Raw genomic sequence first — 16,572 nt, forward strand, 5'->3', positions numbered from 1 at the left:
TTTTACAGATAATGATACAAGCTCAGGGTGAGTAATTTTCTCAAGGTCTTATATCTAGTAAGTGATCTTGGGATTCTAACCAATATCTGCCTTATTTCAAACTTCATGTGATTTCTGCTACATCACACTGTCTTTGTAGAATATTGTAAAGTAGAGACAATAATTATGGCGTGGATAATTGGATGTTTGTTCCCAAGCACCTATTGCACAGAATGTGAAGTAAAGCTAAGTTTATGGTAGAGAATGTGTGTTGGTGAGTGATGCGAAGGAAGGAGATGCCTTGGTGAATGTGGTCTGTTAACTAAATGGAGTAATATGTTACCACACTTGTCTATCGAAACATAACAGCGGTGTACTGGCAGTCCCGTCATCTTTGGTTTGAGAATAGGACTGTCTGAGAGGTTGTTCTTGAGATCGTGCTACTGAATTTATCTCCAGAGATTGGGCACATGGTCAAAAGAAACTTGATATGTCAAGTGAAAGAGAATTCTTTCAAGATTTCTTTTCTCAATAAGGTGAAAATGTTGATTATTGCTAAAGATTTTTCTGAAGAATATAGTAACTATAGGCCAAAATTGAAAGGTTAAAAATGATTCATGTAACCTTTCAGAAAGTTTCATCAGCAGTTTGAATTGGCTTCTTAGGGAATTGTTAATCTCATCAAATTCATGTATATTTGTTTCATCACATTATGCTTGCTGTTTTTCTTCTATTGCAACCTATGGGAACTGCTGTTATTAGGCTAAAAGTTAAATACATTTTTAGTCCTATTCGTTGTTAAAATTTATTTTGGGTTAAATACCAGTGTTTGCTTTTTTCATATGGGCTGAAAGCCTGACTGCCACAAAAAATAAACACTTTAGATCGGTGCACTTTTAATTCTATGGAGGGCTAAGGAATGTATAAATTTGAGTTCCAAATATTTCAGAAGAATCTGATGCATTATTTACTAACAAATATATTTTGGAAATAAGATTCTTATAGTTTGGATAGAGATACAATTTTGAAAAATACCTTCTCTTTAGAATTGTCTCTTATCTTTTGCCATTTACCAAATTCTCTGAACAAGTTGCCTTCTCAACTCTTCAAATACATGCACATGATGAGAAATTTATGACCAGGACTTGTACAATGATATGGAAACTCTGCCTTTTAAGTATTTTGGGGGCATAATATCAGCAAAAGTTGTACATTTCCTTTTATCTATGTATGAATAATGGCGATTCATTGATTTTGTGGTTTCATTTGTGAAGGAACTAATCTTGATCTTCCTGTCTCCACCTTTTATAACTTTTTCATAACATAGCTCAAGGTGGGATTATATGACAGATGAAATTACAAAGAAAGCAGTAATGAAGACATTAGTTATTCCGTAAGGTTTGGTTTGCTGCAGAAGCTTTTTAAAGCACAGCTGACTCAACTATGAAAAATGAGGTATTCTGAATATTTCTTCCCTCTGGTACTTTTGAGGTGAAAAATTAAAAAAAATTAGCATAGCCTTGTTTGTTTAAAGAGTGAATAATAATAATTTTGTAAGTGTATTTGACTAAGAATGTGGTTAAATAAATAATAGAGAAAACGCTGCTTCATGCAATTTTTTTTTCAGGGCATGATGAAAAGGTTGATTAAACTTTCAGGTTGTTCACAATTCCGAATTTTAAAAATGCTTATCAAAAATTTGGTGTTGTCTAGCTTGTCTTCTTAGTGGTCTTCCTTTGGTATTGAAGATAATTGTGAACATTCATCTCCTTTGTATTTTGGTCAATTAGCAAAGAATCCGGAATTAGAATCTTTTCGTAAATGACCTTGACCACTTACTTTGGCCAGGCTGAATGGATATGAACAGTATTTGCTGTGGAGGGAGTTTGCCAGTATTTTGGAAACACGATTTGAAAATTGACTACAAAGCCCTTATCTTTACCATTTTTCTGATAACTAATTTTCATGTAGATTCAATATGGGGAGACTTCCCCCCACCATATGTGATTAATTCAGAGGCTGTGAACCATTCACTTCTGAGTTCACTGCATTTCTATTTTATGTTAATGTGTTTTATATCAGATTTTTGGGTAGCGATATGGAGAATAGACTGATGAGGCACAAAATAAGATATAAGGAGACTGGATAGGACGCTACTGCTGACTGGTTAGGATGCTAGCCAAAAAAGGTCAGAGGTTTGAACAAATATAGTGTCAGCAAGGATGAGTTAATAAAATAATGTGTATTTATTGAATGCTTCCTGTGTGCTGTGCACAGCGCTCTGACTGTTCATGGACTGTTGCGTTTAATGCTCGCCCTGTCCCTGCGGTAGCACCCTGGTGGCTCAGCAGAAGAGAATCCTCCCGCCAGTGCAGCTGTTTGATCCCTAGGTCGGGAAGACCCCCTGGAGAATGAAGTGGCAACCCATTCCAGTATTCCTGGGCTTCCCAGGTGGCACCAGTGGGGCCTAGGAAATCCTGTTGACAGAGGAGCCTCGTGGGCTGCCGTCTATGGGGTTGCAAAGAGTCAGACATGGCTTAGCAACTAAACATGCACACACAGACACACACACATCCTTATGAAGGAATATTCATCCCCATATTACAGAAGAGAAAAATGAGGTCTAGAGAGGCTAGACAACTTATGTTACGCAGTCAGAAAATGGTAGAGCTGTAACTTGGCTCCAGAGCCTAGGGAACTCAACTTCCATCAGTTTAGTTCATCAATCGCTCAGTCGTGTCCTACTCTTTGTGACCCCATTGACTGTAGCACGCCAGGCCTCCCTGTCCATCACCAACTCCTCAGGTTTACTCAAACTCATGTTCGTTGAGTTGGTGATACTATCCAACCATCTCATCCTCTGTCGTCCCCTTCTCCTCCTGCCTTTAGTCTTTCCCAGCATCAGGGTCTTTTCCAATAAGTCAGTTCTTTGCATGAGGTGGCCAGAGTATTGGAGTTTCAGCTTCAACATCAGTCCTTTCAATGAACACCCAGGACTGATCTCCTTTAGGATGGATTGGTTGGATCTCCTTGCAGTCCAAGGGACTCTCAAGAGTTCTTCTCCAACACCACAGTTCAAAAGCATCAGTTCTTCAGCACTCAGCTTTCCTTAGAGTTCAACTCTCACATCCATACATGACCACTGGAAAAACCATAGCCTTGACTAGACTGACCTTTGTTGGCAAAGTAACGTCTCTGCTTTTTAATATGCTGTTTAGGTTGGTCATAGCTTTTCTTCCAAGGAGCACGCATCTTTTAATTTCATGGCTGCAGTTATCATCTGCAGTGATTTTTGAGCCCCCCAAAAATAAAGTCTGTCACTGTTTTCATTGTTTCCCCATCTATTTGCTATGAAGTGTAGGGACCAGATGATCTTAGCTTTCTGAGTGTTGAGGTTTAAGCCAACTTTTCACTCTCCTCTTTCATCAAGAGGCTCTTTAGTTCTTCTTCGCTTTCTGTCTTAAGTATGGTGTCATCTGCATATCTGAGGTTTCTGCTACTTCTCCAGGCAATCTTGATTCCAGCTTGTGCTTCCTCCAGCCCAGCGTTTCTCATGATGTACTCTGCATATAAGTTAAATAAGCAGGGTGACAATATACAGCTTTGAATACTCCTTTCCCGATTTGGAACCAGTCTGTTGTTGCATGTCCGGTTCTAACTGTTGCTCCCTGACCTGTCAACCTCCATACAACAGACAAATGCTTAAGAGGTAGAGTTTAGCCACTAATTAGAAGCAGAGAGGGTCCTGGTGGAGAGCTCAGGTGTAGCTCTTTGGATTCTGAATTGGGCACCCTAGTGAGTGAAAGCCCTTGTCTCTGGGTCAGAGAATACAGAATGAGGAACATTTTTGAAAGATTAGGGACTTCTGGACAACTCGAATGTCAGGTGCCTTTGAGACACATCAAGAGAGGTCAAATGGGTTTTGTGGCTCTGGAGCTCTGGCAGGAATCTGGGTCAGGATGCTTGGCATGATGCCTGGCAGAGAATAACTGTCAGTGCACATTTGTTGGGTGAAATGACAGACAGCTGGAGAGGGAAAGAGAGAGGGAGGGAGTGAGCACAGAGGATTGTTCTTTGTAAGGCTACTTGGACCGTGGGAGTGGATACAGTTTCTCAAAGGACAGTGTGTTAAGTGAAAAACGAAAAGAACCTCGAGTAACTCTGGGGCACATCAGTACTCAAGAGTCAGATAATGAAAGAGGAACTTGAAAAGATGACAGAGGAAGAGAAGAACTTTAAGAGAATAATATCAGAGAAGCCAAGGAAATGGAAGGATTTTAAGGATATTATTAACAATATTAAACACCATACAAAGAGGCCCAATAAAATAATGATGATGAGTACCTTAGAACTTACATTGTTCTTACTATATGGCAGGCAGCGCTTTGAGTGTTTTATATATATTATCTCTTCAAGTTAAGGTGCTTCCCTTGTGGCTCAGATGGTAAAAATCTGCCTATAATGCAGGAGACCTGGGTTCAATCCTGGGTCAGGAAGTTCCCCTGGAGAAGGAAATGGCAACCCACTCCAGTATTCTTGCCTGGAGAATTCCATGGACAGAGGAGTCTGGTGGGCTACAGTCCACGGGGTTGCAAAGAGTCAGACACCACTTTCACTTCAAGTTAAATCTGTGCTATAGGTATTTTTATTCACCATTCTTCATGGGTAAGAAAAGAGAGAGATGAAATAACTTGTCTCAGTAAGTGGCAAAGTCAAGACTGAGAACCCTGGAGGTGACTGCCCCGTTGATGTCCTTAGACCACTGTGATATTCTGACTTGCAAAAGCAGGGGCCAGAATGTGCCTTCTAGATGTGACAGGAAGTTGGTTTTGACTCGAGAAGTGCAGTTCAGTAGCTGAACCAGGATGCTGAGGGGGGTAGGAAGTCAGAAGTACATTGGCTTCCCTTCCTGGGAACTTGGTGGTAAAGAAGAAAGAATTTGCCAAAGGAATATTGGGCAGAAGGGCTTATTTTTAGGATAGGGGAGATTTGGGACTATTTGTGTGGTAAGATAAAGCATATTAGGAGAGAGATTGGGAGAAATACTGGAGAGATATGGCAAAAGAAGAGATGGTAAAGTGTGGGCTGTAAGCACTTCAGGAGATTTTCAGCTTAAACAGGAGCAGGGAGCATCTATTTTACAAAAGGAGAGGGTTAATAGCTGGGTGGAGATGGCACGTAGGTCTTTTAGACTAAGTGAGTAGCATGCTTACCAAGTTCATACATATTCCCCCTGCTTCTGTCTCTATGAAACAGTTACCCCCCAGCTTTTTTTAAATAGCAACCCTTCCCTGAGTGGTATTTACATCCCGCTCTGCACTCATGTGAATTTTGTGGATTTCTGCTATCATTAGATTTTGTTCTCTGCTCTATGTGACCAAGGCTAGGCCAGGACTTCCCTGGCAGTCAGGTGGTGGGGACTTGGCCTTCCAATGCAGAGGTTCAGGTTCAATCCCTATTCTGGGAGCTAAGTCCCTCATGCCTCATGGCGAAAAACAAGCAAACACAACCATAAAACAGAAGCGATATTGGAACAAATTCAATAAATACTTTAAAAACAGTCCACATCAAAAAAAAAAAAATCTTTAAAAACAGAAGCAAAGAGACTGCCACCTATTTCTCTAGCAAAGATGGGTTTATTTAGGATCAGCAGACTTGCAACTTGAGGGTCTATAGCCATGATGAGCCAACCTGCACCTCCACAGCAGGGGAAGGAGAACTATTTCATAGACAGGAAACGGAGGTGGGGAGGGCTCTAGTAAACAAAGAGGAGCCTCTGGCTTTTCTTTGCCTGAGACCTTGCCAGAAAAGAAGAGGAGTCTTTCTTCTTCTGTTAGGCTCTGCTGTGCTCACAGGGCATGAGATCTTCCCTGCAGGTCTCCCAAATCTATTTCATTAGGTTTCTGTTTATTAATTTTTCACAACTCATAGGGACAAGAGATGTTAGGAGTTGTGTCATTTGATGGTAATGATGTTTTGAGCTAACTGGATTCTTTTCCTTTCACAGATGCTTCCTGTTCAAGTCTTCCTCCAGTTACATGAGCTCCAGTAAGTCCTCTTTTTATTGTATTAAAATTATTTTACTTGAGGATATTTCTGCTGTACAACAATGTGACTCAGCTATAAGTATACATATATACCCTCCTTCTTGAGCCTCCTTCATAACCCCGTTTTTCTTGCTAATAATGTCTCTTTTGCTTAAATCTCTTGTCACATATCAGTTTAGTTCAGTCACTCAGTCGTGTCCGACTCTTTGTGACCCCATGGACTGTAGCACTCCAGGCCTCCCTGTCCATCACCAACACCCAGAGTTTATTCAAACTCATTTCCATCGCATCAGTGATGCCATCCAACCATCTCATCCTCTGTCATCCCCTTCTCCTCCCGCCTTCAATCTTTCCCAGCATAAGGGTCTTTTCCAGTGAGTCAGTTCTTCACATCACGTGGCCAAAGTATTGGAGTTTCAGCTTTAGCCTCAGTCCTTCCAATGAACACCCAGGACTGATCTCCTTTAGGATGGACTGGTTGGATTGCCTTGCAGTCCAAGGGACTCTCAAGAGTCTTCTCCAACACCACAGTTCAAAAGCATCAATTCTTTGGTGCTCAGCTTTCTTTATAGTCCAACTCTCACATCCATACATGACCACTGGAAAAACCATAGCCTTGACTAGACTATGTTGGCAAAGTAATGTCTCTGCTTTTTAATATGCTGTCTAGGTTGATCATAACCTTCCTTCCAAGGAGCAAGCGTCTTTTAATTTCATGGCTGCAGTCACCATCTGCAGTGATTTTGGAGCCCCCCAAAATAAAGTCTGTCACTGTTTCCACTGTTTCCCCATCTATTTGCCATGAAGTAATGGGACCAGGTGCCATGATCTTAGTTTTCTGAATGTTGAGTTTAACACAGCTTTCTCACTCTCCTCTTTCACTTTCATCAAGAGGCTCTTTAGTTCTTCTTCACTTTCTGCCTTAAGGTGGTATCATCTGCATATCTGAGGTTATTGATATTTCTCCCACCAATCTTGATTCCAGCTTGTGCTTCATCCAACCCGGAATTTCTCATTATATACTCTGCATATAAGTTAAGTAAGCAGGGTGACAATATACAGCCTTGACATACTCCTTTCCCAGTTTGGAACCAGTCTGTTGTTCCATGTTCAGTTGTAACTCTTTCTTCTTGACCTGAATACAGATTTTTAAGGAGGCAGGTCAGGTGGTCTGATATTCCCATCTCTTTAATAATTTTCCAGTTTGTTGTGATTAACACAGTCAAAGGCTTTGGCATAGTCAATAAAACAGAAGTAGATGCTTTTCTGGAACTCTCTTGCTATTTTGATGATCCAGTGGATATTGGCAATTTGATCTCTGGTTCCTCTGCCTTTTGTAAATCCAGCTTGAATATCTGAAAGTTCTTGATTCAGGCACTGTTGAAGCCTGGTTCAGAGAATTTTGAGCATTGCTTTGCTAGTGTGTGAGATGAGTGCAATTGTGCAGTAGTTTGAGCATTCTTTGGCATTGCCTTTCTTTGGGATTGGAATGAAAACTGACCTTTTCCAGTTCTGTGGCCATTGCTGAGTTTTCCAAATTTGCTGGCATATTGAGTGCAGCACTTTCCCAGCATTATCTTTTAGGATTTGAAATAGCTCAACTGGAATTGTATCACCTCCACTAGCTTTGTTCATAGTGATGTTTCCTACGTCCCACTTAACTTCACATTCCAGGATCTTTGGTTCTAGGTGAGTGATCACACCATCATGGTTACTTGCATCGTGAAGATCTTTTTTGTATAGTTTTCTGTATATTCTTGCCATCTCTTCTTAATATCTGTGTTTCTTTTAGGTCTATACTGTTTCTGTCCTTTAATGTGCCCATCTTTGCATGAAATGTTTCCTTGGTATCTCTGATTTTCTTTAAGAGATCTCTAGTCTTTCCCATTCTGTTGTTTTCCTCTATTTCTTTGCTTTGATTACTAAGGAAGACTTTCTTATCTCACCTTGCTATTCTTTGGAACTCTGCATTCAAATGGGTATATCTTTTCTTTTTTCCTTTACCTTTAACTTGTCTTCTTTTCTCAGCTACTTTTAAGTCCTCCTCAGACAACCATTTTGCTTTTTTGCCTTTCTTCTTCTTGGAGATGGTCTTGATCACTGCCTCCTGTACAATACCATCCAATACAATACCAATACAATACCGTACAATATGTACAACTCCGTCCATAGTTCTTCAGGCACTCTGTCTATCAGGTTTAATCCCTTGAGTCTATTTGTCACTTCCATTGTATACTTGAGTGGGATTTGATTTAGGTTATACCTGAATGGTCTAGTGGGTTTCCCTACTTTCTTCAATTTTAAGTCTGAATTTGGCAATAAGGAGTTCATGATCTGAGCCATAGTCAGCTCCCGGTCTTGTTTTTGTTGACTGTATAGAGCTTCTCCATATTTGGCTGCAAAGAATATAATCAACCTGAATTCGGTGTTGACCATTGGTGATATCCATGTGTAGAGTCTTCTCTTGTGTTGTTGGAAGAGGGTGTTTGCTATGACCAGTGGGTTCTCTTGGCAAAACTCTATTAGTCTTTCCCCTGCTTCGTTTTGTACTCCAAAGCCAAATTTGTCTTTTGCTCCAAGTATCTCTTGACTTCCTACTTTTGCATTCTAGTCCCCTATAATGAAAAGGACACCTTTTTTGGGTGTTGGTTCTTGTAGGTCTTCATAGAACTGTTCACCTTCAGCTTTAGCATCAGTGGTCGGGGCATAGACTGTGGTATGGAATGGTTTGCCTTGGAGATGAACAGAGATCACTCTGTCGTTTTTGAGACTGCATCCCTGTACTGCATTTCAGCCTCTTGTTGACTGTGTTGGCTCCTCCGTTTCTTCTAAGGGATTCAAGCTGACAGTAGTAGATATAATGGTCACGTGAGGTAAATTCACCCAGTCCAGTCCATTTTAGTTCACTGCTTCCTAAAATGTCAATGTTAAGTCTTGCCATCTCCTGTTTGATCGCTCCTAATTTGCCTTGACTCATGGACCTAACATTCCAGGTTCCTATGCAGTATTGCTCTTTACAGCGTCGGACTTGACTTCCATCACCAGTCACATCCCCAGCTGGGTGTTTTTTTTGCTTTGGCTCCATCTCTTCATATTCTCTACTTAGTAAAACCTCTTGAAGGAGCTTGAGGAGCATGGTATAGAATAAAGATGTTTGGGATATGGGGTTAGCAATAATGGGAAAACCGAATTGCCTTGCCCACAGATTCTTTACCCGCTGAGCCACATGGGAAGTTCTAGGATCCAGCTAGAGACAGATGAAGCTGAGAGATATCAAAGCATTTCTGAAGCAGAAAACCGTTCCTTTCATTTGAAATTGGCTTTATGTTTGTCTCCATCACCCCAACCCACTATAGAACATGGAAAATAGGGAATGTGATAAAGCTTATGAAAATTAGTTACCCTGTTTGTAATCATTGATTTTTAGTTAGGTTACCTAACTAAGAGTAGTTTTTGATGCAAGTTTCATTGGTTTTGTCAAAAAAATAAGCACGTTGTAAGAGTGTTTAAGTTAAGGATTGTCAAAAGGCAAAATTAATGTTTGACTTACTTGGAGCTGTTCAAATGTCAGATGAAGTCTTAACCCTCAGCCAAATTCTTCATTGTAGATTTTTCACATTGTTAAGGATATTTTCCCCAATTAAATCTGTGGGCAGTAATGTACTGTAGGCATCCTCTGTAATTTCACACTTAAATGACTAGTTTATCAAAAATGGAATCTGACTCCAGGGCATATGGTATTCACACAGATCATCACTATGCAATTATTGTTTGTTTGCCATCCCCATAAATAAATGTTCATGATTTTTTAGAGTTTTATAGCTCATATATTTCTTTGCTCTTGATAACTTTTCACGAATTGTGAATTTGTAATACATTTTATTTTTGACAATAAATAAGAGAACAATAATTAAGTAAAATAGACCAGTAGAATAAATAGCAAAGTAGAAATGTGCTACTCAGAGATGATTTAGTGAATAACTTCCAGTTTCACTTTGAACATAATTACATTTCAGTGAAAGAAAGTTAAGCTAGACACTTAAAAAAATTCTTTGACTTCTAGAATTGTGCTTTTGATATTCAATAAAAACTGAATGTCTCTGATGCTATGTGGGAGTGACATATACAACCTCTTTGTACTGGGAGTGTGCCTTTTTTTTTTTTTTAATTGTTTTGGTGGATGTGGACCACTTTTAAAGTGTTTATTGAATGTGTCACAATATTGCTTCTGTTGTTTATGTTCTGGTGAGGCTGTGAGGCATGTAGGATCTTAATTAGGTCCCCGAATGGGTACCCCCTGTATTAGAAGGCCAAGTCTTAACCACCGGACCACCAGGGAAGTCCCTGGCAGTATGCTCTTGAGTGAATTATTTAACCTAGTTTTCTCACCTCTAAAATGGGATACTTACACTTCATAGTGTTATCATAGGTATAATCCAAGTGACCCCAAATAAAGTCACTATAAAGTCAATTAAGCTTTTGTTATACGAGGTCCAGGTCATGGTCATTGTCCCATATTCTAAGAGAGTCCCAGGGATATTTAAATAGTTTAAAACACTTTTCCTGGAAGCCTGCAGAGATGCTGATTTAATTTAAATGTCATTTTAAAATTAAGTTTTTATTTATTGCATGCAATTGCACAGATGCCACTGTAAGCTTTAAAGAAAAGCAGTTATTCTATCCTCTGCCTGCCCCTATCCCCAATTTCCTCTCCACTGCCTTCAACTCTTTTTAAGCTTTTTTCTCCTGTTATTTCTACAGTGTGTCTATATACTACTCTTCCTTGATTTTTAATTTTTAATGTATATTTACTTAAAACACTTTAAAATAAAAATTGAAAGTTAGACCATGATGAGATAATGATTTGAAAGTTTTGGTTGTGAGCCGGTGGCTTGAGTAAGTGTGGGGGCCCTCAGCACAGGGTCTCTGCCATGTCTGAGAAGTGCTTCTTAGGCCAAACATAGCACATCTCCTGAACTTCTAACGTCCTGCCACTCTCTTCCCTCCTCATTCTCTGGGATTCTGAGCGCAGAGATCCTGGAGCAACTTCTCAAAGGAAAGCCGTTAAGTTCAACAAATGGCTGGGAAGAGCGATCAGGTCAGAGACTCGAGGCCCCTAGGGCCTAAAGTGAAGTGTCCATGAGGCTGAGCCTCCTGCCTTCTCTCAGGTGCTCAGGGATCTAAGCGAGTGGACAGGAGCCTGCAGCTGAGGGCGCTGAAGTTCCCACTCCCAAGTCCTCCCAGCTAGGTGACTCCCTTCCCTGCTGAGATGCCGTCACTGGGTTCATGCTTATTCACAGAAAAGGCACGTGTGTCACACAAATGTCGGCGGAACTGAGACTTCTTACTGTCCTAAACTTCTACCTAGCTCTTCTGGGTTTTGTTTGTTTTTTTCAGTGCCTGAAGTGCTTATTCTGATCTAGCCTTGTGGGCACCTGTGGCCAAGAGGCCTAAATAAAGATGCAAAGTGTGTGTGTCAGGGGGGCAAGGAGTAGAAAGGTAGAGAGAAGCACTGAGAAGGCCCTTTCAGCCCAGGGCACATCCAGACCTCTTTCACCCAGGGATGAGAAGCCACAACAGGAGCTGAGGATGGATGGGGGTGCCTCCAGGGTGAGTTTCCAAATCTGAGGCTCCTGGTATTGAGAAATCAGCCGCCAAACAAGTGAGTGAAAAGGGAGGAGCAGAGTTAACCCTTTCCTGTCGGTTCTGAGATCGCTTGAGACAGGTGCCAGGCTCTTAGCCCTGCTCTCAGTAGCCAGCCCCAGGTCTGGACCCTCAAAGGACAGCCAGGCCAGGCCAAGCAGGATTTCCCAGAACACAAAGTAGGAAAAGAAAGGTCCCCCTCCTGGGAGGAAAGGGGGACATGTCACATTTGACGGGGCCGTAAAAGGAGGAGCACTTTGGGTCCTCGGATTTGCAGCTTGGGGATGGGGAGAGAAAGTAGCCAAACGGTATCTTCTCACATGGAAAGGGGGAAGGATCTTATTGCACTTGGGCTGTTCAGAATGTAGAAAGGACATAGTTGAAGAAATATCTATTTGAGCACTGATTTACCATGTAAAAAGCAAAATCTCTCTGTCCTAAACTAATGGAAGTGATTCTCCCACGCTCACGCGTAATGGTTTTAACGTTACTCACTGGAGAGATTGGACTTTCTGGAGTTATTTAACCACTATGTTCAGTATTTTAGGACTTTATGATAATTTAATATAAATTTAGCTTTTCTTAAAAAAAAAAAGAAAATTTTAAACTTTGTTTTGATTGACTTCCTCCTGTGGAAGTTGAGGATAGAACTCTCAGATGTCCCCCTCTGCTACCCACTATATACACAGCCACACACATTCTCTCTCTCTCGTCCCCATATCATAATTTTTGTGTAACTGAATAGTAATTGTATACATAGTTATAAACTTACAAATATTGTCCATAGTTTAGCTGTCTTTATGTTTCTTGTTCAATTTTTGTTTTTCATGAAATGAATAATTGCTTTATTTAAAATATTGTGCTTTGTTTTCTGTGCTCCTTTATAAATTTAGCCCCCAGGTTTCCCACAGAAGTTTGAAATGCTTTTCAGCATAGTCAGATACAGTGGTAATTTGTCAGGTTTATATTTTCCCTGTTGATACCCCTCTCAGAGTCCTTGTTGATCCCCAGCTGGAGTTGGCCGCTCCGTAGACCTGCTGGGGCCCCCTTCCCCATCCTGCTGGGGCCCCCTCCACCATCATGCTGGGCGTCCTCTCTGCCTCTGCCTTCAGCTGTGTCCTGCTTTCCCTGTCTTCCTCCTTCTTGGCTTACCCTCTTTGCTTTAGTGGAGCACATTCTCCAGTAACTACCTAAGAAATGGTTACTTGAAGTAAAATGGAGACCTTGCACGTCATAAAATATCTTTTCTATCCTTACATAGTACATAGTTTAGTCACTCAGTCGTGTCTGACTCTTTGCCACCCCATGGACTGTAGACTACCAGGCTCTTCCATCCGCGGAATTTTCCAGGGAAGAGTGCAAGAGTGGGTTGCTATTTCCTTCTCCAGAGGACTTTTCAACTGAGGGATCGCACCCGGGTCTCCCACATTGTAAGCAGACGCTTTACCGTCTGAGCCACCAGGGAAATCCTTCAGTTCAGTTCAGTCGCTCAGTCGTATCCGACTCATTGCGACCCCATGAATCGCAGCACGCCAGGCCTCCCTGTCCATCACCAACTCCCGGAGTTTACTCAAACTCATGCCCATCGAGTCGGTGATGCCATCCAGCCATCTCATCCTCTGTTGTCCCCTTCTCCTCCTGCCCCCAATCCCTCTCAGCATTAGGGTCTTTTCCAATGAGTCAACTCGTCACATGAGGTGGCCAAAGTATTGGAGTTTCAGCTTCAGCATCAGTCCTTCCAATGAACACCCAGGACTGATCTCCTTGAGGATGGACTGGTTGGATCTCCTTGCAGTCCGAGGGACTGTCAAGCATCTTCTCCAACATCACAGTTCAAAAGCATCAATTTTTCGACGCTCAGCTTTCTTCACAGTCCCACTGTCACATCCATAGATGACCACTGGAAAAACATAGCCTTGACCAGACGGACCTTTGTTGGCAAAGTAATGTCTCTGCTTTTTAACTTGCTATCTAGGTTGGTCATAACTTTCCTTCCAAGGAGTAAGCGTCTTTTAATTTCATGGCTGCAGTCACCATCCGCAGTGATCTTGGAGCCCCAAAAAATAAAGTCTGACACTGTTTCTCCTGTCTCCCCATCTATTTCCCATGAGGTGATGGGACCAAATGCCATGATCTTAGTTTTCTGAATGTTAAACTTTAAGCCAACTTTTTCACTCTCCTCTTTCACTTTCATCAAGAGGCTTTTCAGTTCCTCTTCACTTTCTGCCATAGGATGGTGTCATCTGCATATCTGAGGTTATTGATATTTCTCCCGTCAATCTTGATTCCAGTGTGTGCTTCTTCCAGCCCAGCGTTTCTCATGATGTACTCTGCATATAAGTTAAATAAGCAGGGTGACAATATACAGCCTTGACATACTCCTTTTCCTATTCGGAACCAGTCTGTTGTTCCATGTCCAGTTCTAACTGTTGCTTCCTGACCTGCATACAGATTTCTCAAGAGGCAGGTCAGGTGGTCTGGTATTCCCATCGCTTAAAGAATTTTCCACAGTTTATTGTGATCCACACAGTCGAAGGCTTTGGCGTAGTCAGTAAAGCAGAAATAGATGTTTTTCTGGAACTCTCTTGCTTTTTCGATGATCCAGTGGATATTGGCAATTTGATCTCTGGTTCCTCTGCCTTTTCTAAAACCAGCTTGAACATCTGGAAGTTCTCAGTTCATGTATTGCTGAAGCCTGGCTTGGAGAATTTTGAGCATTACTTTACTAGTGTGAGATGAGTGCAATTGTGTGGTCGTTTGAGCACTCTTTGGGATTGCCTTTCTTAGGGATTGGAATGAAAACTAACCTTTTCCAGTCCTGTGGCCACTGCTGAGTTTTCCAAATTTGATGGCATATTGAGTGCAGCACTTTCACAGCATCATCTTTCAGGATTTGAAATAACTCAACTGGAATTCCATCACATCCACTAGCTTTGTTCGTAGTGATGCTTTCTAAGGCCCACCTGACTTCACATTCCAGGATGTCTGGCTCTAGGTGAGTGATCACACCATTGTGATTATCTGGCTCGTGAAGATCTTTTTTGTACAGTTCTTCTATGTATTCTTGCCACCTCTTCTTAATATTTTCTGCTTCTGTTAGGTCCATACCATTTCTGTCCTTTATCGAGCTCATCTTTGCCTGAAATGTTCCCGAGAAATCTCTAATTTTCTTGAAGAGATCTCTAGTCTTTCCCATTCTGTTGTTTATTTCTTTGCATTGATCACTGAGGAAGGCTTTCTTATCTCTCCTGGCTATTCTTTGGAACTCTGCATTCAGATGGGAATATCTTTCCTTTTCTCCTTTGCTTTTTGCTTCTCTTCTTTTCAGGAGGCTATTTGTAAGGCCTCCTCAGACAACCATTTTGCCTTTTTGCATTTTTTTTCCATGGGGATGGTCTTGATCCCTGTCTCCTGTACAATGTCACGAACCTCCGTCCATAGTTCATCAGGCTCCCTGTCTATCAGATCTAGTCCCTTAAATCTATTTCTCACTTCCACTGTATAGTCGTAAGGGATTTGATTTAGGTCATACCTGAATGGTCTAGTGGTTTTCCCTACTTTCTTCAGTTTAAGTCTGAATTTGGTGATAAGGAGTTCATGATTTGAGCCACAGTTAGCTCCCAGTCTTGTTTTTGCTGACTGTATAGAGTTTCTCCATCTTTGGCTGCCTAAAATATAATCAATCTGATTTCGGTGTTGACCATCTGGTGATGTCCATGTGTAGAGTCTTTTGTGCTGTTGGAAGAGGGTGTTTGCTATGACCAGTGCATTCTTTTGGCAAAGCTCTATTAGCCTTTGCCCTGCTTCATTCTGTACTCCAAGGCCAAATTTGCCTGTTACTCCAGGTATTTCTTGACTTCCTACTTTTGCATTCCAGTCCCCTATAATGAAAAGGACAGCTGTTTTGGGTGTTAGTTCTAAAAGGTCTTGTAGGTCTTCATAGAACCATTCAACTTCAGCTTCTTCAACATTACTAGTTGGGGCATAGACTTGGATTACTGTGATATTGAATGGTTTGCCTTGGAAATGAACAGAGATCATTCTGTCGTTTTTGAGATTGCATCCAAATACTGCATTTCAGACTCTTGTTGACTATGATGGCTACTCCATTTCTTCTAAGGGATTCCTGCCCACAGTAGTAGATATAATGGTCATCTGAGTTAAATTCACCCATTCCAGGAAATCCTTAGACTTACTTAAAAGAGAGATTGGAGGTAGCATTATGGGAAGAAAATAACTTTCTCTCAGGCTTTTGAAAGAATGCCTGTTGTCTTTTTTCTTCAAATACATACCGCCTACCCCCTACAATTTGTGAATATGAGTATGCTGAATGAATAATGAATTTAGATTTAGCCCCGTGCTTTTAAGGAGCTCTGAGTTTAGAGAATGGGTAGAATTTAGAAAGCAGGTTAATATAGTTTACCCTATGTCAGTCAATAGTATAATATACTATCTAATTTAAATTTTGTAGCATTTAACTTTATAGTAAAGGAAGTGAAGTTCAGAGAAGCTGGGTAATTTGTCCAAGAATATTCAGAAGTTTAAATACAAGTATAGCTGGAGTATGTCTTTTGCCTATCCTTTAAGGTTTCCTTCCAGCTCTACCAATAACATTTTATCTTATTAAGCCACTTGGTTATGGCAGTGTCTTGGGACATGGGTCCTGGCTTCATATCTGCCTCTTTCTAGCTGAATTATGAGTTGATATGTGTAAAGTGCTTAGACAAGGTTAGGAGATGCTGTGTAATGTTAACTGAAGACTTTAAAATGGACTTGCATCCTGCTCTCCCCCTCCCACCCTATTTGTCCAATTAACTTCTCATTCTTAGAGTGATCATTTGCCATTTCACTTCCCTCCTGAAACCATTCCAAGGAGAAAAGCCTCACTCCCTCCAAAAGTGGA

General features: G+C 41.1%; 1 long non-coding RNA gene across 4 annotated transcripts in view; it reads left to right on the top strand.

Annotated features, from left to right (window-relative positions):
* LOC110149318 (uncharacterized) overlaps positions 1–16,572 on the top strand; it is a 246,331-nt gene that overhangs the window by 24,349 nt on the left and 205,410 nt on the right. For all 4 annotated transcript variants that reach the window (XR_011490612.1, XR_011490615.1, XR_011490613.1 and 1 more), the window contains exon 2: positions 5,987–6,027. This is a non-coding gene — a long non-coding RNA (uncharacterized lncRNA). The remainder of the gene's footprint in view (positions 1–5,986; positions 6,028–16,572) is intronic.

The sequence above is a fragment of the Odocoileus virginianus genome, chromosome 12, assembly GCF_023699985.2.
Source record: "Odocoileus virginianus isolate 20LAN1187 ecotype Illinois chromosome 12, Ovbor_1.2, whole genome shotgun sequence".
NCBI classification, from domain to species: domain Eukaryota; kingdom Metazoa; phylum Chordata; class Mammalia; order Artiodactyla; family Cervidae; genus Odocoileus; species Odocoileus virginianus.